At 49.9% G+C, this 23,896-nt stretch overlaps 64 non-coding genes across 64 annotated transcripts; 8 read left to right on the top strand and 56 right to left on the bottom strand.

Moving 5' to 3' along the window:
* Positions 1 to 3,113: 3,113 nt before the first annotated feature.
* Positions 3,114 to 3,186, bottom strand: trnav-cac (transfer RNA valine (anticodon CAC)). The gene has a single exon. It is a non-coding gene; the product is annotated as a tRNA-Val (tRNA).
* A 222-nt stretch (positions 3,187 to 3,408) lies between these two features.
* On the bottom strand, positions 3,409 to 3,481 carry trnav-cac (transfer RNA valine (anticodon CAC)). The gene has a single exon. It is a non-coding gene; the product is annotated as a tRNA-Val (tRNA).
* A 235-nt stretch (positions 3,482 to 3,716) lies between these two features.
* On the bottom strand, positions 3,717 to 3,788 carry trnah-gug (transfer RNA histidin (anticodon GUG)). Its single transcript has one exon. It is a non-coding gene; the product is annotated as a tRNA-His (tRNA).
* A 131-nt stretch (positions 3,789 to 3,919) lies between these two features.
* trnam-cau (transfer RNA methionine (anticodon CAU)) lies at positions 3,920 to 3,992 on the top strand. The gene has a single exon. It is a non-coding gene; the product is annotated as a tRNA-Met (tRNA).
* Positions 3,993 to 4,217: 225 nt separating this feature from the next.
* trnae-uuc (transfer RNA glutamic acid (anticodon UUC)) lies at positions 4,218 to 4,289 on the bottom strand. Its single transcript has one exon. It is a non-coding gene; the product is annotated as a tRNA-Glu (tRNA).
* Positions 4,290 to 4,511: 222 nt separating this feature from the next.
* Positions 4,512 to 4,584, bottom strand: trnav-aac (transfer RNA valine (anticodon AAC)). Its single transcript has one exon. It is a non-coding gene; the product is annotated as a tRNA-Val (tRNA).
* A 100-nt stretch (positions 4,585 to 4,684) lies between these two features.
* trnav-cac (transfer RNA valine (anticodon CAC)) lies at positions 4,685 to 4,757 on the bottom strand. The gene has a single exon. It is a non-coding gene; the product is annotated as a tRNA-Val (tRNA).
* A 1,387-nt stretch (positions 4,758 to 6,144) lies between these two features.
* Positions 6,145 to 6,217, bottom strand: trnav-aac (transfer RNA valine (anticodon AAC)). The gene has a single exon. It is a non-coding gene; the product is annotated as a tRNA-Val (tRNA).
* Positions 6,218 to 6,619: 402 nt separating this feature from the next.
* On the bottom strand, positions 6,620 to 6,692 carry trnav-cac (transfer RNA valine (anticodon CAC)). Its single transcript has one exon. It is a non-coding gene; the product is annotated as a tRNA-Val (tRNA).
* A 222-nt stretch (positions 6,693 to 6,914) lies between these two features.
* trnav-cac (transfer RNA valine (anticodon CAC)) lies at positions 6,915 to 6,987 on the bottom strand. The gene has a single exon. It is a non-coding gene; the product is annotated as a tRNA-Val (tRNA).
* A 235-nt stretch (positions 6,988 to 7,222) lies between these two features.
* On the bottom strand, positions 7,223 to 7,294 carry trnah-gug (transfer RNA histidin (anticodon GUG)). The gene has a single exon. It is a non-coding gene; the product is annotated as a tRNA-His (tRNA).
* Positions 7,295 to 7,425: 131 nt separating this feature from the next.
* On the top strand, positions 7,426 to 7,498 carry trnam-cau (transfer RNA methionine (anticodon CAU)). The gene has a single exon. It is a non-coding gene; the product is annotated as a tRNA-Met (tRNA).
* A 225-nt stretch (positions 7,499 to 7,723) lies between these two features.
* trnae-uuc (transfer RNA glutamic acid (anticodon UUC)) lies at positions 7,724 to 7,795 on the bottom strand. The gene has a single exon. It is a non-coding gene; the product is annotated as a tRNA-Glu (tRNA).
* Positions 7,796 to 8,017: 222 nt separating this feature from the next.
* Positions 8,018 to 8,090, bottom strand: trnav-aac (transfer RNA valine (anticodon AAC)). The gene has a single exon. It is a non-coding gene; the product is annotated as a tRNA-Val (tRNA).
* Positions 8,091 to 8,190: 100 nt separating this feature from the next.
* Positions 8,191 to 8,263, bottom strand: trnav-cac (transfer RNA valine (anticodon CAC)). Its single transcript has one exon. It is a non-coding gene; the product is annotated as a tRNA-Val (tRNA).
* Positions 8,264 to 8,363: 100 nt separating this feature from the next.
* On the bottom strand, positions 8,364 to 8,436 carry trnav-aac (transfer RNA valine (anticodon AAC)). Its single transcript has one exon. It is a non-coding gene; the product is annotated as a tRNA-Val (tRNA).
* A 402-nt stretch (positions 8,437 to 8,838) lies between these two features.
* trnav-cac (transfer RNA valine (anticodon CAC)) lies at positions 8,839 to 8,911 on the bottom strand. The gene has a single exon. It is a non-coding gene; the product is annotated as a tRNA-Val (tRNA).
* Positions 8,912 to 9,133: 222 nt separating this feature from the next.
* Positions 9,134 to 9,206, bottom strand: trnav-cac (transfer RNA valine (anticodon CAC)). Its single transcript has one exon. It is a non-coding gene; the product is annotated as a tRNA-Val (tRNA).
* A 235-nt stretch (positions 9,207 to 9,441) lies between these two features.
* trnah-gug (transfer RNA histidin (anticodon GUG)) lies at positions 9,442 to 9,513 on the bottom strand. Its single transcript has one exon. It is a non-coding gene; the product is annotated as a tRNA-His (tRNA).
* A 131-nt stretch (positions 9,514 to 9,644) lies between these two features.
* Positions 9,645 to 9,717, top strand: trnam-cau (transfer RNA methionine (anticodon CAU)). The gene has a single exon. It is a non-coding gene; the product is annotated as a tRNA-Met (tRNA).
* Positions 9,718 to 9,942: 225 nt separating this feature from the next.
* On the bottom strand, positions 9,943 to 10,014 carry trnae-uuc (transfer RNA glutamic acid (anticodon UUC)). Its single transcript has one exon. It is a non-coding gene; the product is annotated as a tRNA-Glu (tRNA).
* A 222-nt stretch (positions 10,015 to 10,236) lies between these two features.
* Positions 10,237 to 10,309, bottom strand: trnav-aac (transfer RNA valine (anticodon AAC)). The gene has a single exon. It is a non-coding gene; the product is annotated as a tRNA-Val (tRNA).
* Positions 10,310 to 10,409: 100 nt separating this feature from the next.
* trnav-cac (transfer RNA valine (anticodon CAC)) lies at positions 10,410 to 10,482 on the bottom strand. The gene has a single exon. It is a non-coding gene; the product is annotated as a tRNA-Val (tRNA).
* Positions 10,483 to 10,582: 100 nt separating this feature from the next.
* On the bottom strand, positions 10,583 to 10,655 carry trnav-aac (transfer RNA valine (anticodon AAC)). The gene has a single exon. It is a non-coding gene; the product is annotated as a tRNA-Val (tRNA).
* A 402-nt stretch (positions 10,656 to 11,057) lies between these two features.
* Positions 11,058 to 11,130, bottom strand: trnav-cac (transfer RNA valine (anticodon CAC)). The gene has a single exon. It is a non-coding gene; the product is annotated as a tRNA-Val (tRNA).
* Positions 11,131 to 11,352: 222 nt separating this feature from the next.
* trnav-cac (transfer RNA valine (anticodon CAC)) lies at positions 11,353 to 11,425 on the bottom strand. Its single transcript has one exon. It is a non-coding gene; the product is annotated as a tRNA-Val (tRNA).
* A 234-nt stretch (positions 11,426 to 11,659) lies between these two features.
* trnah-gug (transfer RNA histidin (anticodon GUG)) lies at positions 11,660 to 11,731 on the bottom strand. The gene has a single exon. It is a non-coding gene; the product is annotated as a tRNA-His (tRNA).
* A 131-nt stretch (positions 11,732 to 11,862) lies between these two features.
* trnam-cau (transfer RNA methionine (anticodon CAU)) lies at positions 11,863 to 11,935 on the top strand. The gene has a single exon. It is a non-coding gene; the product is annotated as a tRNA-Met (tRNA).
* Positions 11,936 to 12,160: 225 nt separating this feature from the next.
* Positions 12,161 to 12,232, bottom strand: trnae-uuc (transfer RNA glutamic acid (anticodon UUC)). The gene has a single exon. It is a non-coding gene; the product is annotated as a tRNA-Glu (tRNA).
* Positions 12,233 to 12,454: 222 nt separating this feature from the next.
* trnav-aac (transfer RNA valine (anticodon AAC)) lies at positions 12,455 to 12,527 on the bottom strand. Its single transcript has one exon. It is a non-coding gene; the product is annotated as a tRNA-Val (tRNA).
* A 100-nt stretch (positions 12,528 to 12,627) lies between these two features.
* On the bottom strand, positions 12,628 to 12,700 carry trnav-cac (transfer RNA valine (anticodon CAC)). Its single transcript has one exon. It is a non-coding gene; the product is annotated as a tRNA-Val (tRNA).
* Positions 12,701 to 12,800: 100 nt separating this feature from the next.
* Positions 12,801 to 12,873, bottom strand: trnav-aac (transfer RNA valine (anticodon AAC)). Its single transcript has one exon. It is a non-coding gene; the product is annotated as a tRNA-Val (tRNA).
* Positions 12,874 to 13,275: 402 nt separating this feature from the next.
* On the bottom strand, positions 13,276 to 13,348 carry trnav-cac (transfer RNA valine (anticodon CAC)). The gene has a single exon. It is a non-coding gene; the product is annotated as a tRNA-Val (tRNA).
* Positions 13,349 to 13,570: 222 nt separating this feature from the next.
* On the bottom strand, positions 13,571 to 13,643 carry trnav-cac (transfer RNA valine (anticodon CAC)). The gene has a single exon. It is a non-coding gene; the product is annotated as a tRNA-Val (tRNA).
* A 235-nt stretch (positions 13,644 to 13,878) lies between these two features.
* Positions 13,879 to 13,950, bottom strand: trnah-gug (transfer RNA histidin (anticodon GUG)). The gene has a single exon. It is a non-coding gene; the product is annotated as a tRNA-His (tRNA).
* A 131-nt stretch (positions 13,951 to 14,081) lies between these two features.
* Positions 14,082 to 14,154, top strand: trnam-cau (transfer RNA methionine (anticodon CAU)). Its single transcript has one exon. It is a non-coding gene; the product is annotated as a tRNA-Met (tRNA).
* A 225-nt stretch (positions 14,155 to 14,379) lies between these two features.
* trnae-uuc (transfer RNA glutamic acid (anticodon UUC)) lies at positions 14,380 to 14,451 on the bottom strand. Its single transcript has one exon. It is a non-coding gene; the product is annotated as a tRNA-Glu (tRNA).
* Positions 14,452 to 14,673: 222 nt separating this feature from the next.
* On the bottom strand, positions 14,674 to 14,746 carry trnav-aac (transfer RNA valine (anticodon AAC)). The gene has a single exon. It is a non-coding gene; the product is annotated as a tRNA-Val (tRNA).
* A 100-nt stretch (positions 14,747 to 14,846) lies between these two features.
* Positions 14,847 to 14,919, bottom strand: trnav-cac (transfer RNA valine (anticodon CAC)). Its single transcript has one exon. It is a non-coding gene; the product is annotated as a tRNA-Val (tRNA).
* A 100-nt stretch (positions 14,920 to 15,019) lies between these two features.
* Positions 15,020 to 15,092, bottom strand: trnav-aac (transfer RNA valine (anticodon AAC)). The gene has a single exon. It is a non-coding gene; the product is annotated as a tRNA-Val (tRNA).
* Positions 15,093 to 15,494: 402 nt separating this feature from the next.
* trnav-cac (transfer RNA valine (anticodon CAC)) lies at positions 15,495 to 15,567 on the bottom strand. The gene has a single exon. It is a non-coding gene; the product is annotated as a tRNA-Val (tRNA).
* A 222-nt stretch (positions 15,568 to 15,789) lies between these two features.
* Positions 15,790 to 15,862, bottom strand: trnav-cac (transfer RNA valine (anticodon CAC)). Its single transcript has one exon. It is a non-coding gene; the product is annotated as a tRNA-Val (tRNA).
* Positions 15,863 to 16,097: 235 nt separating this feature from the next.
* On the bottom strand, positions 16,098 to 16,169 carry trnah-gug (transfer RNA histidin (anticodon GUG)). The gene has a single exon. It is a non-coding gene; the product is annotated as a tRNA-His (tRNA).
* A 131-nt stretch (positions 16,170 to 16,300) lies between these two features.
* trnam-cau (transfer RNA methionine (anticodon CAU)) lies at positions 16,301 to 16,373 on the top strand. Its single transcript has one exon. It is a non-coding gene; the product is annotated as a tRNA-Met (tRNA).
* Positions 16,374 to 16,598: 225 nt separating this feature from the next.
* trnae-uuc (transfer RNA glutamic acid (anticodon UUC)) lies at positions 16,599 to 16,670 on the bottom strand. Its single transcript has one exon. It is a non-coding gene; the product is annotated as a tRNA-Glu (tRNA).
* A 222-nt stretch (positions 16,671 to 16,892) lies between these two features.
* trnav-aac (transfer RNA valine (anticodon AAC)) lies at positions 16,893 to 16,965 on the bottom strand. Its single transcript has one exon. It is a non-coding gene; the product is annotated as a tRNA-Val (tRNA).
* Positions 16,966 to 17,065: 100 nt separating this feature from the next.
* On the bottom strand, positions 17,066 to 17,138 carry trnav-cac (transfer RNA valine (anticodon CAC)). The gene has a single exon. It is a non-coding gene; the product is annotated as a tRNA-Val (tRNA).
* A 100-nt stretch (positions 17,139 to 17,238) lies between these two features.
* trnav-aac (transfer RNA valine (anticodon AAC)) lies at positions 17,239 to 17,311 on the bottom strand. Its single transcript has one exon. It is a non-coding gene; the product is annotated as a tRNA-Val (tRNA).
* Positions 17,312 to 17,713: 402 nt separating this feature from the next.
* Positions 17,714 to 17,786, bottom strand: trnav-cac (transfer RNA valine (anticodon CAC)). The gene has a single exon. It is a non-coding gene; the product is annotated as a tRNA-Val (tRNA).
* A 222-nt stretch (positions 17,787 to 18,008) lies between these two features.
* Positions 18,009 to 18,081, bottom strand: trnav-cac (transfer RNA valine (anticodon CAC)). The gene has a single exon. It is a non-coding gene; the product is annotated as a tRNA-Val (tRNA).
* Positions 18,082 to 18,316: 235 nt separating this feature from the next.
* Positions 18,317 to 18,388, bottom strand: trnah-gug (transfer RNA histidin (anticodon GUG)). The gene has a single exon. It is a non-coding gene; the product is annotated as a tRNA-His (tRNA).
* Positions 18,389 to 18,519: 131 nt separating this feature from the next.
* trnam-cau (transfer RNA methionine (anticodon CAU)) lies at positions 18,520 to 18,592 on the top strand. The gene has a single exon. It is a non-coding gene; the product is annotated as a tRNA-Met (tRNA).
* A 225-nt stretch (positions 18,593 to 18,817) lies between these two features.
* Positions 18,818 to 18,889, bottom strand: trnae-uuc (transfer RNA glutamic acid (anticodon UUC)). Its single transcript has one exon. It is a non-coding gene; the product is annotated as a tRNA-Glu (tRNA).
* A 222-nt stretch (positions 18,890 to 19,111) lies between these two features.
* trnav-aac (transfer RNA valine (anticodon AAC)) lies at positions 19,112 to 19,184 on the bottom strand. The gene has a single exon. It is a non-coding gene; the product is annotated as a tRNA-Val (tRNA).
* A 100-nt stretch (positions 19,185 to 19,284) lies between these two features.
* trnav-cac (transfer RNA valine (anticodon CAC)) lies at positions 19,285 to 19,357 on the bottom strand. Its single transcript has one exon. It is a non-coding gene; the product is annotated as a tRNA-Val (tRNA).
* A 100-nt stretch (positions 19,358 to 19,457) lies between these two features.
* trnav-aac (transfer RNA valine (anticodon AAC)) lies at positions 19,458 to 19,530 on the bottom strand. Its single transcript has one exon. It is a non-coding gene; the product is annotated as a tRNA-Val (tRNA).
* Positions 19,531 to 19,932: 402 nt separating this feature from the next.
* trnav-cac (transfer RNA valine (anticodon CAC)) lies at positions 19,933 to 20,005 on the bottom strand. The gene has a single exon. It is a non-coding gene; the product is annotated as a tRNA-Val (tRNA).
* A 222-nt stretch (positions 20,006 to 20,227) lies between these two features.
* Positions 20,228 to 20,300, bottom strand: trnav-cac (transfer RNA valine (anticodon CAC)). The gene has a single exon. It is a non-coding gene; the product is annotated as a tRNA-Val (tRNA).
* A 235-nt stretch (positions 20,301 to 20,535) lies between these two features.
* Positions 20,536 to 20,607, bottom strand: trnah-gug (transfer RNA histidin (anticodon GUG)). The gene has a single exon. It is a non-coding gene; the product is annotated as a tRNA-His (tRNA).
* A 131-nt stretch (positions 20,608 to 20,738) lies between these two features.
* trnam-cau (transfer RNA methionine (anticodon CAU)) lies at positions 20,739 to 20,811 on the top strand. The gene has a single exon. It is a non-coding gene; the product is annotated as a tRNA-Met (tRNA).
* Positions 20,812 to 21,036: 225 nt separating this feature from the next.
* Positions 21,037 to 21,108, bottom strand: trnae-uuc (transfer RNA glutamic acid (anticodon UUC)). Its single transcript has one exon. It is a non-coding gene; the product is annotated as a tRNA-Glu (tRNA).
* Positions 21,109 to 21,330: 222 nt separating this feature from the next.
* trnav-aac (transfer RNA valine (anticodon AAC)) lies at positions 21,331 to 21,403 on the bottom strand. The gene has a single exon. It is a non-coding gene; the product is annotated as a tRNA-Val (tRNA).
* A 100-nt stretch (positions 21,404 to 21,503) lies between these two features.
* trnav-aac (transfer RNA valine (anticodon AAC)) lies at positions 21,504 to 21,576 on the bottom strand. The gene has a single exon. It is a non-coding gene; the product is annotated as a tRNA-Val (tRNA).
* Positions 21,577 to 21,978: 402 nt separating this feature from the next.
* Positions 21,979 to 22,051, bottom strand: trnav-cac (transfer RNA valine (anticodon CAC)). The gene has a single exon. It is a non-coding gene; the product is annotated as a tRNA-Val (tRNA).
* Between the last annotated feature and the right edge of the window lie 1,845 nt (positions 22,052 to 23,896).

The following is a 23,896-nucleotide window of genomic DNA, read 5'->3' as shown; positions in this document are numbered from 1 at the left end:
TGGCTGCCAAAGGTGGATAGGAGGATCGGGCAGATGCAGGAAGAGGATAAGCTGAAACAGCTGACCTTCGTCAGCTGTGTGGGCTTGAGGATGAATGGAGACTTTGTCGATTATGCCGAGTGGCGCACCCTGGGAGAAGAAATCCCCCTGAGCCAGGAGCTCATGAAGCGAAAGCTCATCCTCGACAAGTTCCTGCTCGAGCAGGTGACGAACATGAAGGTCTACAAGCTCCATTACAGCATCCCTTACAAGCTGGTCCTTCCAAAGGTAGACAACCCACCGCCCAAGCCTGTCCCAGAGGATCCTGAACAGCAAGTGGAGGTCCCAGAGGTGGAGGAAGCTGAAGAGGAGGACCCCAGAGAGACGGAATGGGCTGTGACCCGCACCCTTCCGGCAAATGTCAAGATAAAGTGGACCCCTGCCGAGCTTGCCATCCTGACACAACACCCAGACATGACGCACCAGCAAGCGTACCAAGAGTACAAGAAGTGGTGTTACAAAAACGGTCAAGCACTGAGGACCTTGGTTTCCTTTTCGAAGAAGAGAAGGCTGTATTTGAAAAAGTGAAGTCCCCATGCTAACCCTTCTTTCTTGTATATAGTTCCCTAAAAAACAAAAAAAACTCTGTTCAAGAGGCCAAAAAAAAAACAAAAAACACAAAAAACCTACGTTCCAGGACCCAAAAAAACCCCAAAAAAACACAAAAAACCTACGTTCCAGGACCCAAAAAAAACAACCCCCACTCTTGTGGTGTAACAGCAACATAGCCATCCTTTGGGTGGACGTACCAGGTGCAACTCCTGGCGAGAGTTGGTTGTTTAACTAGGGTTTAAAAGCAAAATATAAGTCAACAAAATTTTCTTAGGGTCCAAAAAAAAAGTTCATCAAAAGCTATACCAAAAGACTCCAAATGACCTGAAACATACTCCTAACATATTTCCCCAGGAGCGTTTTTGGCTGTGGGACTTAGAAAAAAAAATCGGACTTGCCATAGGAATGAATGGGAAAACTGGATTTTTGCGATATCTCGGAAACTAAACGTCGCACAGCTTCGCGGACAAGTCAGGGAGTTTCTGCATCCTAAAATTAGGTAACCTACCAAGTTTGGGGTTTTTGGGACCTTCGTGTGAATTTATACGAATATTTATAGATTTGCGCGCGAGCGGGGGGGCGCCGGAGCCATCTCGGGCTAGGAACGAGCTAGAAACTTGCGGATGGTGTCTATGCGTTCGTGCTGACGCTCCGAAAAAAACGCATCCTCGTTTGTCTCTCTACGACGTTTCGTTGAAATTCTACGAGTATTTATGTGTTTTTTTAGGGTTCCGAGTACCTAATGCGTTCGAGGGTGCCGAGACTGATAGGAACGTCGTAGGAAGATGCCGTAAAGTGCTACGTGTTCGTGGGGACCAGACGCTACTCCTGGTACCACATATAAGTCTCTACGACCTTCCGTTGATGTTTAGCCATTATTTCTTTAATAGTCATTTTTTGAGCCTTTCGGGGGCGCTGTATCGCGTAGGAACGTCGTAGGAAGATGCCGTAAAGTCCAAAGAGTTCGGGGTGACCCCCCGATAAAAACGCATCCTCATTTGTCACCTTACCGCTTTCCCCTAATTTCGTCATTATATGTGTGACTTTACATATTGGGTCAATTTGGAAAAAAATGTTCAAAATTATGTATACCAATAGACTCCAAATGACCTGAAACGTACTCCTAACAACATTCCCCAGGAGCGTTTTTGGCTGTGGGACTTAGGCGTTTTTTCGTTCCCATTCATTCCTATGGGAAACGGTTTTTCGCGAATAACTCCGGAACGGAAGGTCGTAGAGACTCGGGGGTTGGTCGCGTCAGACATAATTCGGGGTCAAGGAACACGCCTGTCTTGGTCCCGTGTCTCTACGACCTTGCGTTCCGGAGATATGAGCAAAATAAAGTTGTTTCCGGTCATAGCTCCGCCCCCGAACGTCGTAGAGAGCTGGGGGTGGTCTCAAATTAAAGCTAGGGTCTTACAGAATCCGTGGATATAACTTAATAGTCTGTGACACCTTCCTGTCCAGAGTTATGGGCCTTTGAACTATGGTAGATGAATGGTAGGGGGTACCATTGGGGGTTTTTACCCTATATCCTAACCCTAACCCTAACCCTAACCCTAACCCTAACCCTAACCCTAACCCTAACCCTAACCCTAACCCTAACCCTAACCCTAACCCTAACCCTAACCCTAACCCTAACCCTAACCCTAACCCTAACCCTAACCCTAACCCTAACCCTAACCCTAACCCTAACCCTAACCCTAAACCCTAACCCTAACCCTAACCCTAACCCTAACCCTAACCCTAACCCTAACCCTAACCCTAACCCTAACCCTAACCCTAACCCTAACCCTAACCCTAACCCTAACCCTAACCCTAACCCTAACCCTAACCCTAACCCTAACCCTAACCCTAACCCTAACCCTAACCCTAACCCTAACCCTAACCCTAACCCTAACCCTAACCCTAACCCTAACCCTAACCCTAACCCTAACCCTAACCCTAACCCTAAACCCTAACCCTAACCCTAACCCTAACCCTAACCCTAACCCTAACCCTAACCTAACCCTAACCCTAACCCTAACCCTAACCCTAACCCTAACCCTAACCCTAACCCTAACCCTAACCCTAACCCTAACCCTAACCCTAACCCTAACCCTAACCCTAACCCTAACCCTAACCCTAACCCTAACCCTAACCCTAACCGTAAATAATGTGCTTTCCTCCACCATGCAAACGAGCCCCCTGTGCTGGCCATAGAAGTCGGTTAGTTCCTGCATGCTTTCCCAGTCATGACACAAGCCAACGAGTACCTTCACAAGTTCGCCCTCACACATGTCAAAAGTGCACACCAGCCAACCGGAGGAAGCAACAGCTTATTGTTTCCACCCAGTTTGGAACTTGGGACCTTTGGCACGTGAGGCGAACGTGATAACCACTGCACACTGGAAACCTCTGTTTGGTGCACCGGTCCCGATTGGCTTTCACAAGGATCGAACGTGCAAGGGGGCCCACATACTACAACCCACTTAGCGCAAAGGACTGTGAGAATCAGCGGGTAGAGATGGAAACAGGAGGCTTGTTTCCACCCAGTTTCGAACTGGGGACCTTTCGCGTGTGAGGCGAACGTGATAACCACTACACTATGGAAACCTCTGCTTGGTGCGCTGGTCCCGATTGGCTTTCACAAGGATTGAACGTGCAAGGGGGCACACATGCTACAGCCCACTTACCGTCTTCAGCGTACGACTGCAAAGACCATCTGCACCGCAGGTTGCCTTTGAAACCAACATGCATTCACCTGCTCACCAGAGCCTGGAACGTGACAACCACTACACTGTGAGAATCACCGGGTAGAGACGGAAACAGTAGCCTTGTTTCCACCCAGTTTCGAACTGGGGACCTTTCGCGTGTGAGGCGAACGTGATAACCACTACACTATGGAAACCTCTGTTTGATGCACCGGTCCCGATTGGCTTTTACAAGGATCGAATGTGCAATGGGGGCCCACACGCTAGAGCCCACTTAGCGCAAAGGACTGTGAGAATCAGCGGGTAGAGATGGAAGCAGAGGCCTTGTTTTCACCCAGTTTAGAAACTGGGGATTTTTCACGTGCGATGTGAATGTGATAACCACTGCACTATGGAAACCTCTGTATGGTGCTCGCATCATCAGAAAAACAATGCCGTGACCCGGATTCGAACCGGGGTTGCTGCGGCCACAACGCAGAGTACTAACCACTATACGATCACGGCCACCCACAGGTCCCTGGCTGCTGAAGCTCAAGTCTTTTCTCACAGTACCTCGGATTTGGAACGCCACACAACGCAACAAGTCCCTAGGCTCTCGCCCTTGTCGACCTCCTCATCCGAAGAGCAGGTTGAGCGCCTCGTTAGCGCAGTAGGCAGCGCGTCAGTCTCATAATCTGAAGGTCGTGAGTTCGATCCTCACACGGGGCACGCAGCTTTTCCGAGTACCTACCGGTCGGAGCACTTTGTAACAGGTTGTGTGAAAGAAGTGGCATTTGGAGGCGCATTGTGAAAAAGACTGCCGCCTTGACATGCAAGTGGATTAGGCTATCTCGAGGCTGATTTTGCTCTACAGGCGACGGATGACGAGAAGGAGCAAGCCAACGCTTACTTGTATCTCTCTGGGCAAAGGTGCAGGTGGCCAAACAAAGTCTATTCCCATACCGGGAGTCGAACCCGGGCCGCCTGGGTGAAAACCAGGAATCCTAACCGCTAGACCATATGGGACAACTAGGGGCCAGAAGGAGGCGTCGCAAGCTGAAAGAAAGAGCTTTTCTCGACAACCAAGGGCCTGACAAAGCTTGAAATGCAGCCTTGTGGGTTGAAAAGTCTGGCTCCCTCTGACCGTCTTCAGCGTACGAGTGCAGAGACCAATGAGCACCTGCATCGCAGGTTTGCCTTTGAAACCAACGTGCATTCAGCTGCTCACCAGAGCCTGGAAAAGCCCTTTGTTTCCACCCAGTTTCGAACTGGGGACCTTTCGCGTGTTAGGCGAACGTGATAACCACTACACTATGGAAACAGCCGAGAAGGCAAGGCGTCTGTGTGCGCGTGACCCGCTGCAATTTTCACATCCATGCGGAGGATAGACAAGCGGCTCATCCACGTATATAAGAGGTCATTGTTTCCACCCAGTTTCGAACTGGGGACCTTTCGCGTGTGAGGCGAACGTGATAACCACTACACTATGGAAACGGTCGAGAAGGCAAGGCGCCTGTGTGCGAGTGACCCGCTGCAATTTTCACATCCATGCGGAGGATAGACAAGCGGCTCATCCACGTATTTAACCCTCAAGCGACCGGCCTGTTTTTGCGACTAATCTGACCGAGCGGGGTCATTTATGACCCCAAGGAGTTTATATAGAAATACCACTATATAAATTATTTTTTGGGGTTCATTCAAATTTATTTACATCTTGCACATACTTGTCCCTTATCTAAAGCAAAAAAATTGAATTTTAACATTTTATTGTTTTGCTAAAAATTAGCCAAACTTACATACGTATATGCTAAATATGATGTATGCCCTCATTTGCATATGTAAACATCAAAATACAAAAAACATCCAATACATTTTTTCCTTCTCTCATCATCAGTAATCAACTGAGAAAGTTTCATGGTGATATCTATCTTTTAATTTTTTAGCCTATTCACTTGTAGTAGTCTTACCATAATAATACAGTATATTTATGCTAATTATGGAAATTGCTCAAAGTGAAACTTTGGGAAACCAAGCCAAATTCTATCTATTAGGCCCATAGATGACATTTCTGCAATAAAACTTTAGGGTACTCAACATTCCTGGGTTCATGAAATCACAAGATCAGAGAATATGGTAATTTACATAGACAAAACCATGTCTCAAACATATAACCTTATGCACACTCAAAATTTCTTTGAAACTTTTGAACATTGTAGCTGTGACAAGGTGTCTTCCATATGTATTAGAGCAAAGAAATGATTAAACTGATGCTTCAGCCTTGGTATAGCCATATAATAAGGAAAATAAAAAAAAAACACCATTGATTTCTACACTTATGACTTGTTTCCTCCCTCTTTGTTCATCAGGATGACTTCCATTTCATATTCTCATCATGTGTCTAGGACCACTGTGCCATGATATCAACAAATATGGAACAATAACAGAGGAAATGCTCCCTGGGTGCCCTCACAATATGCTTCGTTGGTTATCGCGGGGTGCCCTATTTATTTATATAATATATTATATTTTAATACTATAAATGTTTATATTATGAATATTTTTGGTCTGCTGACCATGGCCTGCCCCAAGACACAAAATACAAAAACCAGAGTTTGAAAATTACAACAACAATGGACATTATAATGTTGAGTATCTCATGGATCCTCTCGGGGTCATAAATGACCCCGGAGGTGTTTTGATTATGAATCCCATATAAATGGTCCAAATCTCACAAAAATCATTCACAGCATGCACAACATATGTATTGACAAACTCCTAGAAGGACAAGTTTTTCTGATGAAAATTGCAGAAATGGTGTATGAAAATATGTGCCCGGGGTCATAAATGACCCCAGTCGGTCGCTTTAGGGATAAGAGGTCATTGTTTCCACCCAGTTTCGAACTGGGGACCTTTCGCGTGTTAGGCGAACGTGATGACCACTACACTATGGAAACAGCCAGTTCATGCATGGGTTGCTCGGCTGACGATAATGTGCTTTCCTCCACCATGCAAACGAGCCCCCTGTGCTGGCCATAGAAGTCGGTTAGTTCCTGCATGCTTTCCCAGTCATGACACAAGCCAACGAGTACCTTCACAAGTTCGCCCTCACACATGTCAAAAGTGCACACCAGCCAACCGGAGGAAGCAACAGCTTATTGTTTCCACCCAGTTTGGAACTTGGGACCTTTGGCACGTGAGGCGAACGTGATAACCACTGCACACTGGAAACCTCTGTTTGGTGCACCGGTCCCGATTGGCTTTCACAAGGATCGAACGTGCAAGGGGGCCCACATACTACAACCCACTTAGCGCAAAGGACTGTGAGAATCAGCGGGTAGAGATGGAAACAGGAGGCTTGTTTCCACCCAGTTTCGAACTGGGGACCTTTCGCGTGTGAGGCGAACGTGATAACCACTACACTATGGAAACCTCTGCTTGGTGCGCTGGTCCCGATTGGCTTTCACAAGGATTGAACGTGCAAGGGGGCACACATGCTACAGCCCACTTACCGTCTTCAGCGTACGACTGCAAAGACCATCTGCACCGCAGGTTGCCTTTGAAACCAACATGCATTCACCTGCTCACCAGAGCCTGGAACGTGACAACCACTACACTGTGAGAATCACCGGGTAGAGACGGAAACAGTAGCCTTGTTTCCACCCAGTTTCGAACTGGGGACCTTTCGCGTGTGAGGCGAACGTGATAACCACTACACTATGGAAACCTCTGTTTGATGCACCGGTCCCGATTGGCTTTTACAAGGATCGAATGTGCAATGGGGGCCCACACGCTAGAGCCCACTTAGCGCAAAGGACTGTGAGAATCAGCGGGTAGAGATGGAAGCAGAGGCCTTGTTTTCACCCAGTTTAGAAACTGGGGATTTTTCACGTGCGATGTGAATGTGATAACCACTGCACTATGGAAACCTCTGTATGGTGCTCGCATCATCAGAAAAACAATGCCGTGACCCGGATTCGAACCGGGGTTGCTGCGGCCACAACGCAGAGTACTAACCACTATACGATCACGGCCACCCACAGGTCCCTGGCTGCTGAAGCTCAAGTCTTTTCTCACAGTACCTCGGATTTGGAACGCCACACAACGCAACAAGTCCCTAGGCTCTCGCCCTTGTCGACCTCCTCATCCGAAGAGCAGGTTGAGCGCCTCGTTAGCGCAGTAGGCAGCGCGTCAGTCTCATAATCTGAAGGTCGTGAGTTCGATCCTCACACGGGGCACGCAGCTTTTCCGAGTACCTACCGGTCGGAGCACTTTGTAACAGGTTGTGTGAAAGAAGTGGCATTTGGAGGCGCATTGTGAAAAAGACTGCCGCCTTGACATGCAAGTGGATTAGGCTATCTCGAGGCTGATTTTGCTCTACAGGCGACGGATGACGAGAAGGAGCAAGCCAACGCTTACTTGTATCTCTCTGGGCAAAGGTGCAGGTGGCCAAACAAAGTCTATTCCCATACCGGGAGTCGAACCCGGGCCGCCTGGGTGAAAACCAGGAATCCTAACCGCTAGACCATATGGGACAACTAGGGGCCAGAAGGAGGCGTCGCAAGCTGAAAGAAAGAGCTTTTCTCGACAACCAAGGGCCTGACAAAGCTTGAAATGCAGCCTTGTGGGTTGAAAAGTCTGGCTCCCTCTGACCGTCTTCAGCGTACGAGTGCAGAGACCAATGAGCACCTGCATCGCAGGTTTGCCTTTGAAACCAACGTGCATTCAGCTGCTCACCAGAGCCTGGAAAAGCCCTTTGTTTCCACCCAGTTTCGAACTGGGGACCTTTCGCGTGTTAGGCGAACGTGATAACCACTACACTATGGAAACAGCCGAGAAGGCAAGGCGTCTGTGTGCGCGTGACCCGCTGCAATTTTCACATCCATGCGGAGGATAGACAAGCGGCTCATCCACGTATATAAGAGGTCATTGTTTCCACCCAGTTTCGAACTGGGGACCTTTCGCGTGTGAGGCGAACGTGATAACCACTACACTATGGAAACGGTCGAGAAGGCAAGGCGCCTGTGTGCGAGTGACCCGCTGCAATTTTCACATCCATGCGGAGGATAGACAAGCGGCTCATCCACGTATATAAGAGGTCATTGTTTCCACCCAGTTTCGAACTGGGGACCTTTCGCGTGTTAGGCGAACGTGATGACCACTACACTATGGAAACAGCCAGTTCATGCATGGGTTGCTCGGCTGACGATAATGTGCTTTCCTCCACCATGCAAACGAGCCCCCTGTGCTGGCCATAGAAGTCGGTTAGTTCCTGCATGCTTTCCCAGTCATGACACAAGCCAACGAGTACCTTCACAAGTTCGCCCTCACACATGTCAAAAGTGCACACCAGCCAACCGGAGGAAACAACAGCTTATTGTTTCCACCCAGTTTGGAACTTGGGACCTTTGGCACGTGAGGCGAACGTGATAACCACTGCACACTGGAAACCTCTGTTTGGTGCACCGGTCCCGATTGGCTTTCACAAGGATCGAACGTGCAAGGGGGCCCACATACTACAACCCACTTAGCGCAAAGGACTGTGAGAATCAGCGGGTAGAGATGGAAACAGGAGGCTTGTTTCCACCCAGTTTCGAACTGGGGACCTTTCGCGTGTGAGGCGAACGTGATAACCACTACACTATGGAAACCTCTGCTTGGTGCGCTGGTCCCGATTGGCTTTCACAAGGATTGAACGTGCAAGGGGGCACACATGCTACAGCCCACTTACCGTCTTCAGCGTACGACTGCAAAGACCATCTGCACCGCAGGTTGCCTTTGAAACCAACATGCATTCACCTGCTCACCAGAGCCTGGAACGTGACAACCACTACACTGTGAGAATCACCGGGTAGAGACGGAAACAGTAGCCTTGTTTCCACCCAGTTTCGAACTGGGGACCTTTCGCGTGTGAGGCGAACGTGATAACCACTACACTATGGAAACCTCTGTTTGATGCACCGGTCCCGATTGGCTTTTACAAGGATCGAATGTGCAATGGGGGCCCACACGCTAGAGCCCACTTAGCGCAAAGGACTGTGAGAATCAGCGGGTAGAGATGGAAGCAGAGGCCTTGTTTTCACCCAGTTTAGAAACTGGGGATTTTTCACGTGCGATGTGAATGTGATAACCACTGCACTATGGAAACCTCTGTATGGTGCTCGCATCATCAGAAAAACAATGCCGTGACCCGGATTCGAACCGGGGTTGCTGCGGCCACAACGCAGAGTACTAACCACTATACGATCACGGCCACCCACAGGTCCCTGGCTGCTGAAGCTCAAGTCTTTTCTCACAGTACCTCGGATTTGGAACGCCACACAACGCAACAAGTCCCTAGGCTCTCGCCCTTGTCGACCTCCTCATCCGAAGAGCAGGTTGAGCGCCTCGTTAGCGCAGTAGGCAGCGCGTCAGTCTCATAATCTGAAGGTCGTGAGTTCGATCCTCACACGGGGCACGCAGCTTTTCCGAGTACCTACCGGTCGGAGCACTTTGTAACAGGTTGTGTGAAAGAAGTGGCATTTGGAGGCGCATTGTGAAAAAGACTGCCGCCTTGACATGCAAGTGGATTAGGCTATCTCGAGGCTGATTTTGCTCTACAGGCGACGGATGACGAGAAGGAGCAAGCCAACGCTTACTTGTATCTCTCTGGGCAAAGGTGCAGGTGGCCAAACAAAGTCTATTCCCATACCGGGAGTCGAACCCGGGCCGCCTGGGTGAAAACCAGGAATCCTAACCGCTAGACCATATGGGACAACTAGGGGCCAGAAGGAGGCGTCGCAAGCTGAAAGAAAGAGCTTTTCTCGACAACCAAGGGCCTGACAAAGCTTGAAATGCAGCCTTGTGGGTTGAAAAGTCTGGCTCCCTCTGACCGTCTTTGGCGTACGAGTGCAGAGACCAATGAGCACCTGCATCGCAGGTTTGCCTTTGAAACCAACGTGCATTCAGCTGCTCACCAGAGCCTGGAAAAGCCCTTTGTTTCCACCCAGTTTCGAACTGGGGACCTTTCGCGTGTTAGGCGAACGTGATAACCACTACACTATGGAAACAGCCGAGAAGGCAAGGCGTCTGTGTGCGCGTGACCCGCTGCAATTTTCACATCCATGCGGAGGATAGACAAGCGGCTCATCCACGTATATAAGAGGTCATTGTTTCCACCCAGTTTCGAACTGGGGACCTTTCGCGTGTGAGGCGAACGTGATAACCACTACACTATGGAAACGGTCGAGAAGGCAAGGCGCCTGTGTGCGAGTGACCCGCTGCAATTTTCACATCCATGCGGAGGATAGACAAGCGGCTCATCCACGTATATAAGAGGTCATTGTTTCCACCCAGTTTCGAACTGGGGACCTTTCGCGTGTTAGGCGAACGTGATGACCACTACACTATGGAAACAGCCAGTTCATGCATGGGTTGCTCGGCTGACGATAATGTGCTTTCCTCCACCATGCAAACGAGCCCCCTGTGCTGGCCATAGAAGTCGGTTAGTTCCTGCATGCTTTCCGAGTCATGACACAAGCCAACGAGTACCTTTACAAGTTCGCCCTCACATATGTCAAAAGTGCACACCAGCCAACCGGAGGAAACAACAGCTTATTGTTTCCACCCAGTTTGGAACTTGGGACCTTTGGCGCGTGAGGCGAACGTGATAACCACTGCACACTGGAAACCTCTGTTTGGTGCACCGGTCCCGATTGGCTTTCACAAGGATCGAACGTGCAAGGGGGCCCACATACTACAACCCACTTAGCGCAAAGGACTGTGAGAATCAGCGGGTAGAGATGGAAACAGGAGGCTTGTTTCCACCCAGTTTCGAACTGGGGACCTTTCGCGTGTGAGGCGAACGTGATAACCACTACACTATGGAAACCTCTGCTTGGTGCACTGGTCCCGATTGGCTTTCACAAGGATTGAACGTGCAAGGGGGCACACATGCTACAGCCCACTTACCGTCTTCAGCGTACGACTGCAAAGACCATCTGCACCGCAGGTTGCCTTTGAAACCAACATGCATTCACCTGCTCACCAGAGCCTGGAACGTGATAACCACTACACTGTGAGAATCACCGGGTAGAGACGGAAACAGTAGCCTTGTTTCCACCCAGTTTCGAACTGGGGACCTTTCGCGTGTGAGGCGAACGTGATAACCACTACACTATGGAAACCTCTGTTTGATGCACCGGTCCCGATTGGCTTTTACAAGGATCGAACGTGCAAGGGGGCCCACATACTACAACCCACTTAGCGCAAAGGACTGTGAGAATCAGCGGGTAGAGATGGAAGCAGAGGCCTTGTTTTCACCCAGTTTAGAAACTGGGGATTTTTCACGTGCGATGTGAATGTGATAACCACTGCACTATGGAAACCTCTGTATGGTGCTCGCATCATCAGAAAAACAATGCCGTGACCCGGATTCGAACCGGGGTTGCTGCGGCCACAACGCAGAGTACTAACCACTATACGATCACGGCCACCCACAGGTCCCTGGCTGCTGAAGCTCAAGTCTTTTCTCACAGTACCTCGGATTTGGAACGCCACACAACGCAACAAGTCCCTAGGCTCTCGCCCTTGTCGACCTCCTCATCCGAAGAGCAGGTTGAGCGCCTCGTTAGCGCAGTAGGCAGCGCGTCAGTCTCATAATCTGAAGGTCGTGAGTTCGATCCTCACACGGGGCACGCAGCTTTTCCGAGTACCTACCGGTCGGAGCACTTTGTAACAGGTTGTGTGAAAGAAGTGGCTTTTGGAGGCGCATTGTGAAAAAGACTGCCGCCTTGACATGCAAGTGGATTAGGCTATCTCGAGGCTGATTTTGCTCTACAGGCGACGGATGACGAGAAGGAGCAAGCCAACGCTTACTTGTATCTCTCTGGGCAAAGGTGCAGGTGGCCAAACAAAGTCTATTCCCATACCGGGAGTCGAACCGGGGCCGCCTGGGTGAAAACCAGGAATCCTAACCGCTAGACCATATGGGACAACTAGGGGCCAGAAGGAGGCGTCGCAAGCTGAAAGAAAGAGCTTTTCTCGACAACCAAGGGCCTGACAAAGCTTGAAATGCAGCCTTGTGGGTTGAAAAGTCTGGCTCCCTCTGACCGTCTTCAGCGTACGAGTGCAGAGACCAATGAGCACCTGCATCGCAGGTTTGCCTTTGAAACCAACGTGCATTCAGCTGCTCACCAGAGCCTGGAAAAGCCCTTTGTTTCCACCCAGTTTCGAACTGGGGACCTTTCGCGTGTTAGGCGAACGTGATAACCACTACACTATGGAAACAGCCGAGAAGGCAAGGCGTCTGTGTGCGCGTGACCCGCTGCAATTTTCACATCCATGCGGAGGATAGACAAGCGGCTCATCCACGTATATAAGAGGTCATTGTTTCCACCCAGTTTCGAACTGGGGACCTTTCGCGTGTGAGGCGAACGTGATAACCACTACACTATGGAAACGGTCGAGAAGGCAAGGCGCCTGTGTGCGAGTGACCCGCTGCAATTTTCACATCCATGCGGAGGATAGACAAGCGGCTCATCCACGTATATAAGAGGTCATTGTTTCCACCCAGTTTCGAACTGGGGACCTTTCGCGTGTTAGGCGAACGTGATGACCACTACACTATGGAAACAGCCAGTTCATGCATGGGTTGCTCGGCTGACGATAATGTGCTTTCCTCCACCATGCAAACGAGCCCCCTGTGCTGGCCATAGAAGTCGGTTAGTTCCTGCATGCTTTCCCAGTCATGACACAAGCCAACGAGTACCTTCACAAGTTCGCCCTCACACATGTCAAAAGTGCACACCAGCCAACCGGAGGAAACAACAGCTTATTGTTTCCACCCAGTTTGGAACTTGGGACCTTTGGCACGTGAGGCGAACGTGATAACCACTGCACACTGGAAACCTCTGTTTGGTGCACCGGTCCCGATTGGCTTTCACAAGGATCGAACGTGCAAGGGGGCCCACATACTACAACCCACTTAGCGCAAAGGACTGTGAGAATCAGCGGGTAGAGATGGAAACAGGAGGCTTGTTTCCACCCAGTTTCGAACTGGGGACCTTTCGCGTGTGAGGCGAACGTGATAACCACTACACTATGGAAACCTCTGCTTGGTGCGCTGGTCCCGATTGGCTTTCACAAGGATTGAACGTGCAAGGGGGCACACATGCTACAGCCCACTTACCGTCTTCAGCGTACGACTGCAAAGACCATCTGCACCGCAGGTTGCCTTTGAAACCAACATGCATTCACCTGCTCACCAGAGCCTGGAACGTGACAACCACTACACTGTGAGAATCACCGGGTAGAGACGGAAACAGTAGCCTTGTTTCCACCCAGTTTCGAACTGGGGACCTTTCGCGTGTGAGGCGAACGTGATAACCACTACACTATGGAAACCTCTGTTTGATGCACCGGTCCCGATTGGCTTTTACAAGGATCGAATGTGCAATGGGGGCCCACACGCTAGAGCCCACTTAGCGCAAAGGACTGTGAGAATCAGCGGGTAGAGATGGAAGCAGAGGCCTTGTTTTCACCCAGTTTAGAAACTGGGGATTTTTCACGTGCGATGTGAATGTGATAACCACTGCACTATGGAAACCTCTGTATGGTGCTCGCATCATCAGAAAAACAATGCCGTGACCCGGATTCGAACCGGGGTTGCTGCGGCCACAACGCAGAGTACTAACCACTATACGATCACGGCCACCCACAGGTCCCTGGCTGCTGAAGCTCAAGTCTTTTCTCACAGTACCTCGGATTTGGAACGCCACACAACGCAACAAGTCCCTAGGCTCTCGCCCTTGTCGACCTCCTCATCCGAAGAGCAGGTTGAGCGCCTCGTTAGCGCAGTAGGCAGCGCGTCAGTCTCATAATCTGAAGGTCGTGAGTTCGATCCTCACACGGGGCACGCAGCTTTTCCGAGTACCTACCGGTCGGAGCACTTTGTAACAGGTTGTGTGAAAGAAGTGGCATTTGGAGGCGCATTGTGAAAAAGACTGCCGCCTTGACATGCAAGTGGATTAGGCTATCTCGAGGCTGATTTTGCTCTACAGGCGACGGATGACGAGAAGGAGCAAGCCAACGCTTACTTGTATCTCTCTGGGCAAAGGTGCAGGTGGCCAAACAAAGTCTATTCCCATACCGGGAGTCGAACCCGGGCCGCCTGGGTGAAAACCAGGAATCCTAACCGCTAGACCATATGGGACAACTAGGGGCCAGAAGGAGGCGTCGCAAGCTGAAAGAAAGAGCTTTTCTCGACAACCAAGGGCCTGACAAAGCTTGAAATGCAGCCTTGTGGGTTGAAAAGTCTGGCTCCCTCTGACCGTCTTCAGCGTACGAGTGCAGAGACCAATGAGCACCTGCATCGCAGGTTTGCCTTTGAAACCAACGTGCATTCAGCTGCTCACCAGAGCCTGGAAAAGCCCTTTGTTTCCACCCAGTTTCGAACTGGGGACCTTTCGCGTGTTAGGCGAACGTGATAACCACTACACTATGGAAACAGCCGAGAAGGCAAGGCGTCTGTGTGCGCGTGACCCGCTGCAATTTTCACATCCATGCGGAGGATAGACAAGCGGCTCATCCACGTATATAAGAGGTCATTGTTTCCACCCAGTTTCGAACTGGGGACCTTTCGCGTGTGAGGCGAACGTGATAACCACTACACTATGGAAACGGTCGAGAAGGCAAGGCGCCTGTGTGCGAGTGACCCGCTGCAATTTTCACATCCATGCGGAGGATAGACAAGCGGCTCATCCACGTATATAAGAGGTCATTGTTTCCACCCAGTTTCGAACTGGGGACCTTTCGCGTGTTAGGCGAACGTGATGACCACTACACTATGGAAACAGCCAGTTCATGCATGGGTTGCTCGGCTGACGATAATGTGCTTTCCTCCACCATGCAAACGAGCCCCCTGTGCTGGCCATAGAAGTCGGTTAGTTCCTGCATGCTTTCCCAGTCATGACACAAGCCAACGAGTACCTTCACAAGTTCGCCCTCACACATGTCAAAAGTGCACACCAGCCAACCGGAGGAAACAACAGCTTATTGTTTCCACCCAGTTTGGAACTTGGGACCTTTGGCACGTGAGGCGAACGTGATAACCACTGCACACTGGAAACCTCTGTTTGGTGCACCGGTCCCGATTGGCTTTCACAAGGATCGAACGTGCAAGGGGGCCCACATACTACAACCCACTTAGCGCAAAGGACTGTGAGAATCAGCGGGTAGAGATGGAAACAGGAGGCTTGTTTCCACCCAGTTTCGAACTGGGGACCTTTCGCGTGTGAGGCGAACGTGATAACCACTACACTATGGAAACCTCTGCTTGGTGCGCCGGTCCCGATTGGCTTTCACAAGGATTGAACGTGCAAGGGGGCACACATGCTACAGCCCACTTACCGTCTTCAGCGTACGACTGCAAAGACCATCTGCACCGCAGGTTGCCTTTGAAACCAACATGCATTCACCTGCTCACCAGAGCCTGGAACGTGACAACCACTACACTGTGAGAATCACCGGGTAGAGACGGAAACAGTAGCCTTGTTTCCACCCAGTTTCGAACTGGGGACCTTTCGCGTGTGAGGCGAACGTGATAACCACTACACTATGGAAACCTCTGTTTGATGCACCGGTCCCGATTGGCTTTTACAAGGATCGAATGTGCAATGGGGGCCCACACGCTAGAGCCCACTTAGCGCAAAGGACTGTGAGAATCAGCGGGTAGAGATGGAAGCAGAGGCCTTGTTTTCACCCAGTTTAGAAACTGGGGATTTTTCACGTGCGATGTGAATGTGATAACCACTGCACTATGGAAACCTCTGTATGGTGCTCGCATCATCAGAAAAACAATGCCGTGACCCGGATTCGAACCGGGGTTGCTGCGGCCACAACGCAGAGTACTAACCACTATACGATCACGGCCACCCACAGGTCCCTGGCTGCTGAAGCTCAAGTCTTTTCTCACAGTACCTCGGATTTGGAACGCCACACAACGCAACAAGTCCCTAGGCTCTCGCCCTTGTCGACCTCCTCATCCGAAGAGCAGGTTGAGCGCCTCGTTAGCGCAGTAGGCAGCGCGTCAGTCTCATAATCTGAAGGTCGTGAGTTCGATCCTCACACGGGGCACGCAGCTTTTCCGAGTACCTACCGGTCGGAGCACTTTGTAACAGGTTGTGTGAAAGAAGTGGCATTTGGAGGCGCATTGTGAAAAAGACTGCCGCCTTGACATGCAAGTGGATTAGGCTATCTCGAGGCTGATTTTGCTCTACAGGCGACGGATGACGAGAAGGAGCAAGCCAACGCTTACTTGTATCTCTCTGGGCAAAGGTGCAGGTGGCCAAACAAAGTCTATTCCCATACCGGGAGTCGAACCCGGGCCGCCTGGGTGAAAACCAGGAATCCTAACCGCTAGACCATATGGGACAACTAGGGGCCAGAAGGAGGCGTCGCAAGCTGAAAGAAAGAGCTTTTCTCGACAACCAAGGGCCTGACAAAGCTTGAAATGCAGCCTTGTGGGTTGAAAAGTCTGGCTCCCTCTGACCGTCTTCAGCGTACGAGTGCAGAGACCAATGAGCACCTGCATCGCAGGTTTGCCTTTGAAACCAACGTGCATTCAGCTGCTCACCAGAGCCTGGAAAAGCCCTTTGTTTCCACCCAGTTTCGAACTGGGGACCTTTCGCGTGTTAGGCGAACGTGATAACCACTACACTATGGAAACAGCCGAGAAGGCAAGGCGTCTGTGTGCGCGTGACCCGCTGCAATTTTCACATCCATGCGGAGGATAGACAAGCGGCTCATCCACGTATATAAGAGGTCATTGTTTCCACCCAGTTTCGAACTGGGGACCTTTCGCGTGTGAGGCGAACGTGATAACCACTACACTATGGAAACGGTCGAGAAGGCAAGGCGCCTGTGTGCGAGTGACCCGCTGCAATTTTCACATCCATGCGGAGGATAGACAAGCGGCTCATCCACGTATATAAGAGGTCATTGTTTCCACCCAGTTTCGAACTGGGGACCTTTCGCGTGTTAGGCGAACGTGATGACCACTACACTATGGAAACAGCCAGTTCATGCATGGGTTGCTCGGCTGACGATAATGTGCTTTCCTCCACCATGCAAACGAGCCCCCTGTGCTGGCCATAGAAGTCGGTTAGTTCCTGCATGCTTTCCGAGTCATGACACAAGCCAACGAGTACCTTTACAAGTTCGCCCTCACATATGTCAAAAGTGCACACCAGCCAACCGGAGGAAACAACAGCTTATTGTTTCCACCCAGTTTGGAACTTGGGACCTTTGGCGCGTGAGGCGAACGTGATAACCACTGCACACTGGAAACCTCTGTTTGGTGCACCGGTCCCGATTGGCTTTCACAAGGATCGAACGTGCAAGGGGGCCCACATACTACAACCCACTTAGCGCAAAGGACTGTGAGAATCAGCGGGTAGAGATGGAAACAGGAGGCTTGTTTCCACCCAGTTTCGAACTGGGGACCTTTCGCGTGTGAGGCGAACGTGATAACCACTACACTATGGAAACCTCTGCTTGGTGCGCTGGTCCCGATTGGCTTTCACAAGGATTGAACGTGCAAGGGGGCACACATGCTACAGCCCACTTACCGTCTTCAGCGTACGACTGCAAAGACCATCTGCACCGCAGGTTGCCTTTGAAACCAACATGCATTCACCTGCTCACCAGAGCCTGGAACGTGACAACCACTACACTGTGAGAATCACCGGGTAGAGACGGAAACAGTAGCCTTGTTTCCACCCAGTTTCGAACTGGGGACCTTTCGCGTGTGAGGCGAACGTGATAACCACTACACTATGGAAACCTCTGTTTGATGCACCGGTCCCGATTGGCTTTTACAAGGATCGAATGTGCAATGGGGGCCCACACGCTAGAGCCCACTTAGCGCAAAGGACTGTGAGAATCAGCGGGTAGAGATGGAAGCAGAGGCCTTGTTTTCACCCAGTTTAGAAACTGGGGATTTTTCACGTGCGATGTGAATGTGATAACCACTGCACTATGGAAACCTCTGTATGGTGCTCGCATCATCAGAAAAACAATGCCGTGACCCGGATTCGAACCGGGGTTGCTGCGGCCACAACGCAGAGTACTAACCACTATACGATCACGGCCACCCACAGGTCCCTGGCTGCTGAAGCTCAAGTCTTTTCTCACAGTACCTCGGATTTGGAACGCCACACAACGCAACAAGTCCCTAGGCTCTCGCCCTTGTCGACCTCCTCATCCGAAGAGCAGGTTGAGCGCCTCGTTAGCGCAGTAGGCAGCGCGTCAGTCTCATAATCTGAAGGTCGTGAGTTCGATCCTCACACGGGGCACGCAGCTTTTCCGAGTACCTACCGGTCGGAGCACTTTGTAACAGGTTGTGTGAAAGAAGTGGCATTTGGAGGCGCATTGTGAAAAAGACTGCCGCCTTGACATGCAAGTGGATTAGGCTATCTCGAGGCTGATTTTGCTCTACAGGCGACGGATGACGAGAAGGAGCAAGCCAACGCTTACTTGTATCTCTCTGGGCAAAGGTGCAGGTGGCCAAACAAAGTCTATTCCCATACCGGGAGTCGAACCCGGGCCGCCTGGGTGAAAACCAGGAATCCTAACCGCTAGACCATATGGGACAACTAGGGGCCAGAAGGAGGCGTCGCAAGCTGAAAGAAAGAGCTTTTCTCGACAACCAAGGGCCTGACAAAGCTTGAAATGCAGCCTTGTGGGTTGAAAAGTCTGGCTCCCTCTGACCGTCTTCAGCGTACGAGTGCAGAGACCAATGAGCACCTGCATCGCAGGTTTGCCTTTGAAACCAACGTGCATTCAGCTGCTCACCAGAGCCTGGAAAAGCCCTTTGTTTCCACCCAGTTTCGAACTGGGGACCTTTCGCGTGTTAGGCGAACGTGATAACCACTACACTATGGAAACAGCCGAGAAGGCAAGGCGTCTGTGTGCGCGTGACCCGCTGCAATTTTCACATCCATGCGGAGGATAGACAAGCGGCTCATCCACGTATATAAGAGGTCATTGTTTCCACCCAGTTTCGAACTGGGGACCTTTCGCGTGTGAGGCGAACGTGATAACCACTACACTATGGAAACGGTCGAGAAGGCAAGGCGCCTGTGTGCGAGTGACCCGCTGCAATTTTCACATCCATGCGGAGGATAGACAAGCGGCTCATCCACGTATATAAGAGGTCATTGTTTCCACCCAGTTTCGAACTGGGGACCTTTCGCGTGTTAGGCGAACGTGATGACCACTACACTATGGAAACAGCCAGTTCATGCATGGGTTGCTCGGCTGACGATAATGTGCTTTCCTCCACCATGCAAACGAGCCCCCTGTGCTGGCCATAGAAGTCGGTTAGTTCCTGCATGCTTTCCCAGTCATGACACAAGCCAACGAGTACCTTCACAAGTTCGCCCTCACACATGTCAAAAGTGCACACCAGCCAACCGGAGGAAACAACAGCTTATTGTTTCCACCCAGTTTGGAACTTGGGACCTTTGGCACGTGAGGCGAACGTGATAACCACTGCACACTGGAAACCTCTGTTTGGTGCACCGGTCCCGATTGGCTTTCACAAGGATCGAACGTGCAAGGGGGCCCACATACTACAACCCACTTAGCGCAAAGGACTGTGAGAATCAGCGGGTAGAGATGGAAACAGGAGGCTTGTTTCCACCCAGTTTCGAACTGGGGACCTTTCGCGTGTGAGGCGAACGTGATAACCACTACACTATGGAAACCTCTGCTTGGTGCGCTGGTCCCGATTGGCTTTCACAAGGATTGAACGTGCAAGGGGGCACACATGCTACAGCCCACTTACCGTCTTCAGCGTACGACTGCAAAGACCATCTGCACCGCAGGTTGCCTTTGAAACCAACATGCATTCACCTGCTCACCAGAGCCTGGAACGTGACAACCACTACACTGTGAGAATCACCGGGTAGAGACGGAAACAGTAGCCTTGTTTCCACCCAGTTTCGAACTGGGGACCTTTCGCGTGTGAGGCGAACGTGATAACCACTACACTATGGAAACCTCTGTTTGATGCACCGGTCCCGATTGGCTTTTACAAGGATCGAATGTGCAATGGGGGCCCACACGCTAGAGCCCACTTAGCGCAAAGGACTGTGAGAATCAGCGGGTAGAGATGGAAGCAGAGGCCTTGTTTTCACCCAGTTTAGAAACTGGGGATTTTTCACGTGCGATGTGAATGTGATAACCACTGCACTATGGAAACCTCTGTATGGTGCTCGCATCATCAGAAAAACAATGCCGTGACCCGGATTCGAACCGGGGTTGCTGCGGCCACAACGCAGAGTACTAACCACTATACGATCACGGCCACCCACAGGTCCCTGGCTGCTGAAGCTCAAGTCTTTTCTCACAGTACCTCGGATTTGGAACGCCACACAACGCAACAAGTCCCTAGGCTCTCGCCCTTGTCGACCTCCTCATCCGAAGAGCAGGTTGAGCGCCTCGTTAGCGCAGTAGGCAGCGCGTCAGTCTCATAATCTGAAGGTCGTGAGTTCGATCCTCACACGGGGCACGCAGCTTTTCCGAGTACCTACCGGTCGGAGCACTTTGTAACAGGTTGTGTGAAAGAAGTGGCATTTGGAGGCGCATTGTGAAAAAGACTGCCGCCTTGACATGCAAGTGGATTAGGCTATCTCGAGGCTGATTTTGCTCTACAGGCGACGGATGACGAGAAGGAGCAAGCCAACGCTTACTTGTATCTCTCTGGGCAAAGGTGCAGGTGGCCAAACAAAGTCTATTCCCATACCGGGAGTCGAACCCGGGCCGCCTGGGTGAAAACCAGGAATCCTAACCGCTAGACCATATGGGACAACTAGGGGCCAGAAGGAGGCGTCGCAAGCTGAAAGAAAGAGCTTTTCTCGACAACCAAGGGCCTGACAAAGCTTGAAATGCAGCCTTGTGGGTTGAAAAGTCTGGCTCCCTCTGACCGTCTTCAGCGTACGAGTGCAGAGACCAATGAGCACCTGCATCGCAGGTTTGCCCTTGAAACCAACGTGCATTCAGCTGCTCACCAGAGCCTGGAAAAGCCCTTTGTTTCCACCCAGTTTCGAACTGGGGACCTTTCGCGTGTTAGGCGAACGTGATAACCACTACACTATGGAAACAGCCGAGAAGGCAAGGCGTCTGTGTGCGCGTGACCCGCTGCAATTTTCACATCCATGCGGAGGATAGACAAGCGGCTCATCCACGTATATAAGAGGTCATTGTTTCCACCCAGTTTCGAACTGGGGACCTTTCGCGTGTTAGGCGAACGTGATGACCACTACACTATGGAAACAGCCAGTTCATGCATGGGTTGCTCGGCTGACGATAATGTGCTTTCCTCCACCATGCAAACGAGCCCCCTGTGCTGGCCATAGAAGTCGGTTAGTTCCTGCATGCTTTCCCAGTCATGACACAAGCCAACGAGTACCTTCACAAGTTCGCCCTCACACATGTCAAAAGTGCACACCAGCCAACCGGAGGAAACAACAGCTTATTGTTTCCACCCAGTTTGGAACTTGGGACCTTTGGCACGTGAGGCGAACGTGATAACCACTGCACACTGGAAACCTCTGTTTGGTGCACCGGTCCCGATTGGCTTTCACAAGGATCGAACGTGCAAGGGGGCCCACATACTACAACCCACTTAGCGCAAAGGACTGTGAGAATCAGCGGGTAGAGATGGAAACAGGAGGCTTGTTTCCACCCAGTTTCGAACTGGGGACCTTTCGCGTGTGAGGCGAACGTGATAACCACTACACTATGGAAACCTCTGCTTGGTGCGCCGGTCCCGATTGGCTTTCACAAGGATTGAACGTGCAAGGGGGCACACATGCTACAGCCCACTTACCGTCTTCAGCGTACGACTACAAATAGGCTAGTGACAATGGGCCCAAAAAGGCCTTCGTTTTCGAGATACCCCAACCGGAGGTAGAACAAAACCCAATAATGTTTTTCCTCATCTCTAAGGTGTCCCATACATGAAAATGATTCTTGGCCAAAGTGATTTTAATGCTAAGCCTAAAAATTTCACACATTTCCATATGCACCTCCAAACAAAAAAAGCACCCAAAATGTGACTTCTCCGTATGGGAGTAGATATACAAAAAAACATGCAGAAAATTACCAGAAGCTCTGAGAGCTTTGAGAATTGGTATGCTTGTGCCCAGGGGCTACCTGGACCAGATATAAGTGTTTGTATTGGACCATCTTGATGTATGAAGGAGATATAAGCATTTAATCACACACCTAAAATAGGCGGAAAATGAAAAAAGTGATATTTATACAGAATGTCATCATTTACATTGTAATTGCTTTGTCAGGGAATGTCATATGCACACATATGATATCTTGTTGGAAAGGTGAGATTGTTCTGAATCCAGCAATACCTCATATGTATATATTTTCTGAATATTAAAGATGGCATATCGTTCAATGTATGAGGTGCCAAGAATGAAAAAAATCGAAAAGGAGTTACAGGACCTATTTCAATACACTTTATTGGTGACAGGAATGCTCCAAACTGTATTACAGTAGCCTATTACTTCAAATTAACTTATTATTAGTGTGTGGTGCTATAGATTATGCTTGAATGAAGAATCAGATTAGGGTGAAAATATATTTATCACTAGTGTGTGTATATAAATAATTTCTTGCACATTGTTAAGATGGAAAATGCAGTGACTCCACCTACTTCCAATGCCTTGCAACTAGCTCATCAGAATATTGCATCACTCCTTTCAGGTAGATATGATAGAGGAAGGGGAAATAGGGTGGATGTTATTCAGTTTGTTCAGAGATCTTTTATCTTCCACGAAGTGGAGCTCTCCAGTTCTTCTTCCATGAAAGAGCCAGCTTTCCTTATCAGTCTTTCAAGACACCCAATACCCCCTCATAGAAAATGACACATACTGGCTTCAACAGTCTCATAGAACATATTAAGGAGTTTATAGCAGACAAGTATAGCCAATACTGTACTTTTTTGTAAACTGCATCTTTGGCTGACCAGTCCAGTTTGCTGTCTTGGTATACCCTGAAATACTTAACCCTCCTGTTACCCTCAAATTTTGGAACATCCGTGATCCTTGGGGTCAATTTGACCCCAACCACTTAAATGTCTACAAAATCAGTAGAAAATAAAACTTTGGCACATGTTTATGTCTCAGATATGTATTATTGCTCTGTTGGTGACATAAAAAGTCCTTTAATTATATCCTAGCACCCCCACACATAGCCCACACACCAAAAAAACTTAATCCATGACTAGGCGAAAATTAGAAAAAATAGCAATAAAATGTCATTAATTGGTCTAAAAATATATGGACACATATTATTGAAATTTTAGTGGCTCCATTTACTCCCTAAATATGAATTTATTTTACTTATAACATTTGAAAAGTAAAAACAAATTTGATTATCAAGGATATTCTCTATCTATTACCATATGGGCTAAGTTGACCCTAAAATAAATATTCCCAAATTTTTCCCAAACATTCAGAGGGTTTTTAAGTCCAACATTCATTTTCCTTGAATGTTTGAATGCGTATTTATAACACAAGTATAATAGTTAGGTAAGAACATGGATACATTGCCAACCAAGAGTTTCGGGAACATCA

This window comes from Engraulis encrasicolus, unplaced genomic scaffold (assembly GCF_034702125.1).
Source record: "Engraulis encrasicolus isolate BLACKSEA-1 unplaced genomic scaffold, IST_EnEncr_1.0 scaffold_344_np1212, whole genome shotgun sequence".
Taxonomy (NCBI): domain Eukaryota; kingdom Metazoa; phylum Chordata; class Actinopteri; order Clupeiformes; family Engraulidae; genus Engraulis; species Engraulis encrasicolus.
This window is presented reverse-complemented; position numbering and strand designations above follow the sequence as displayed.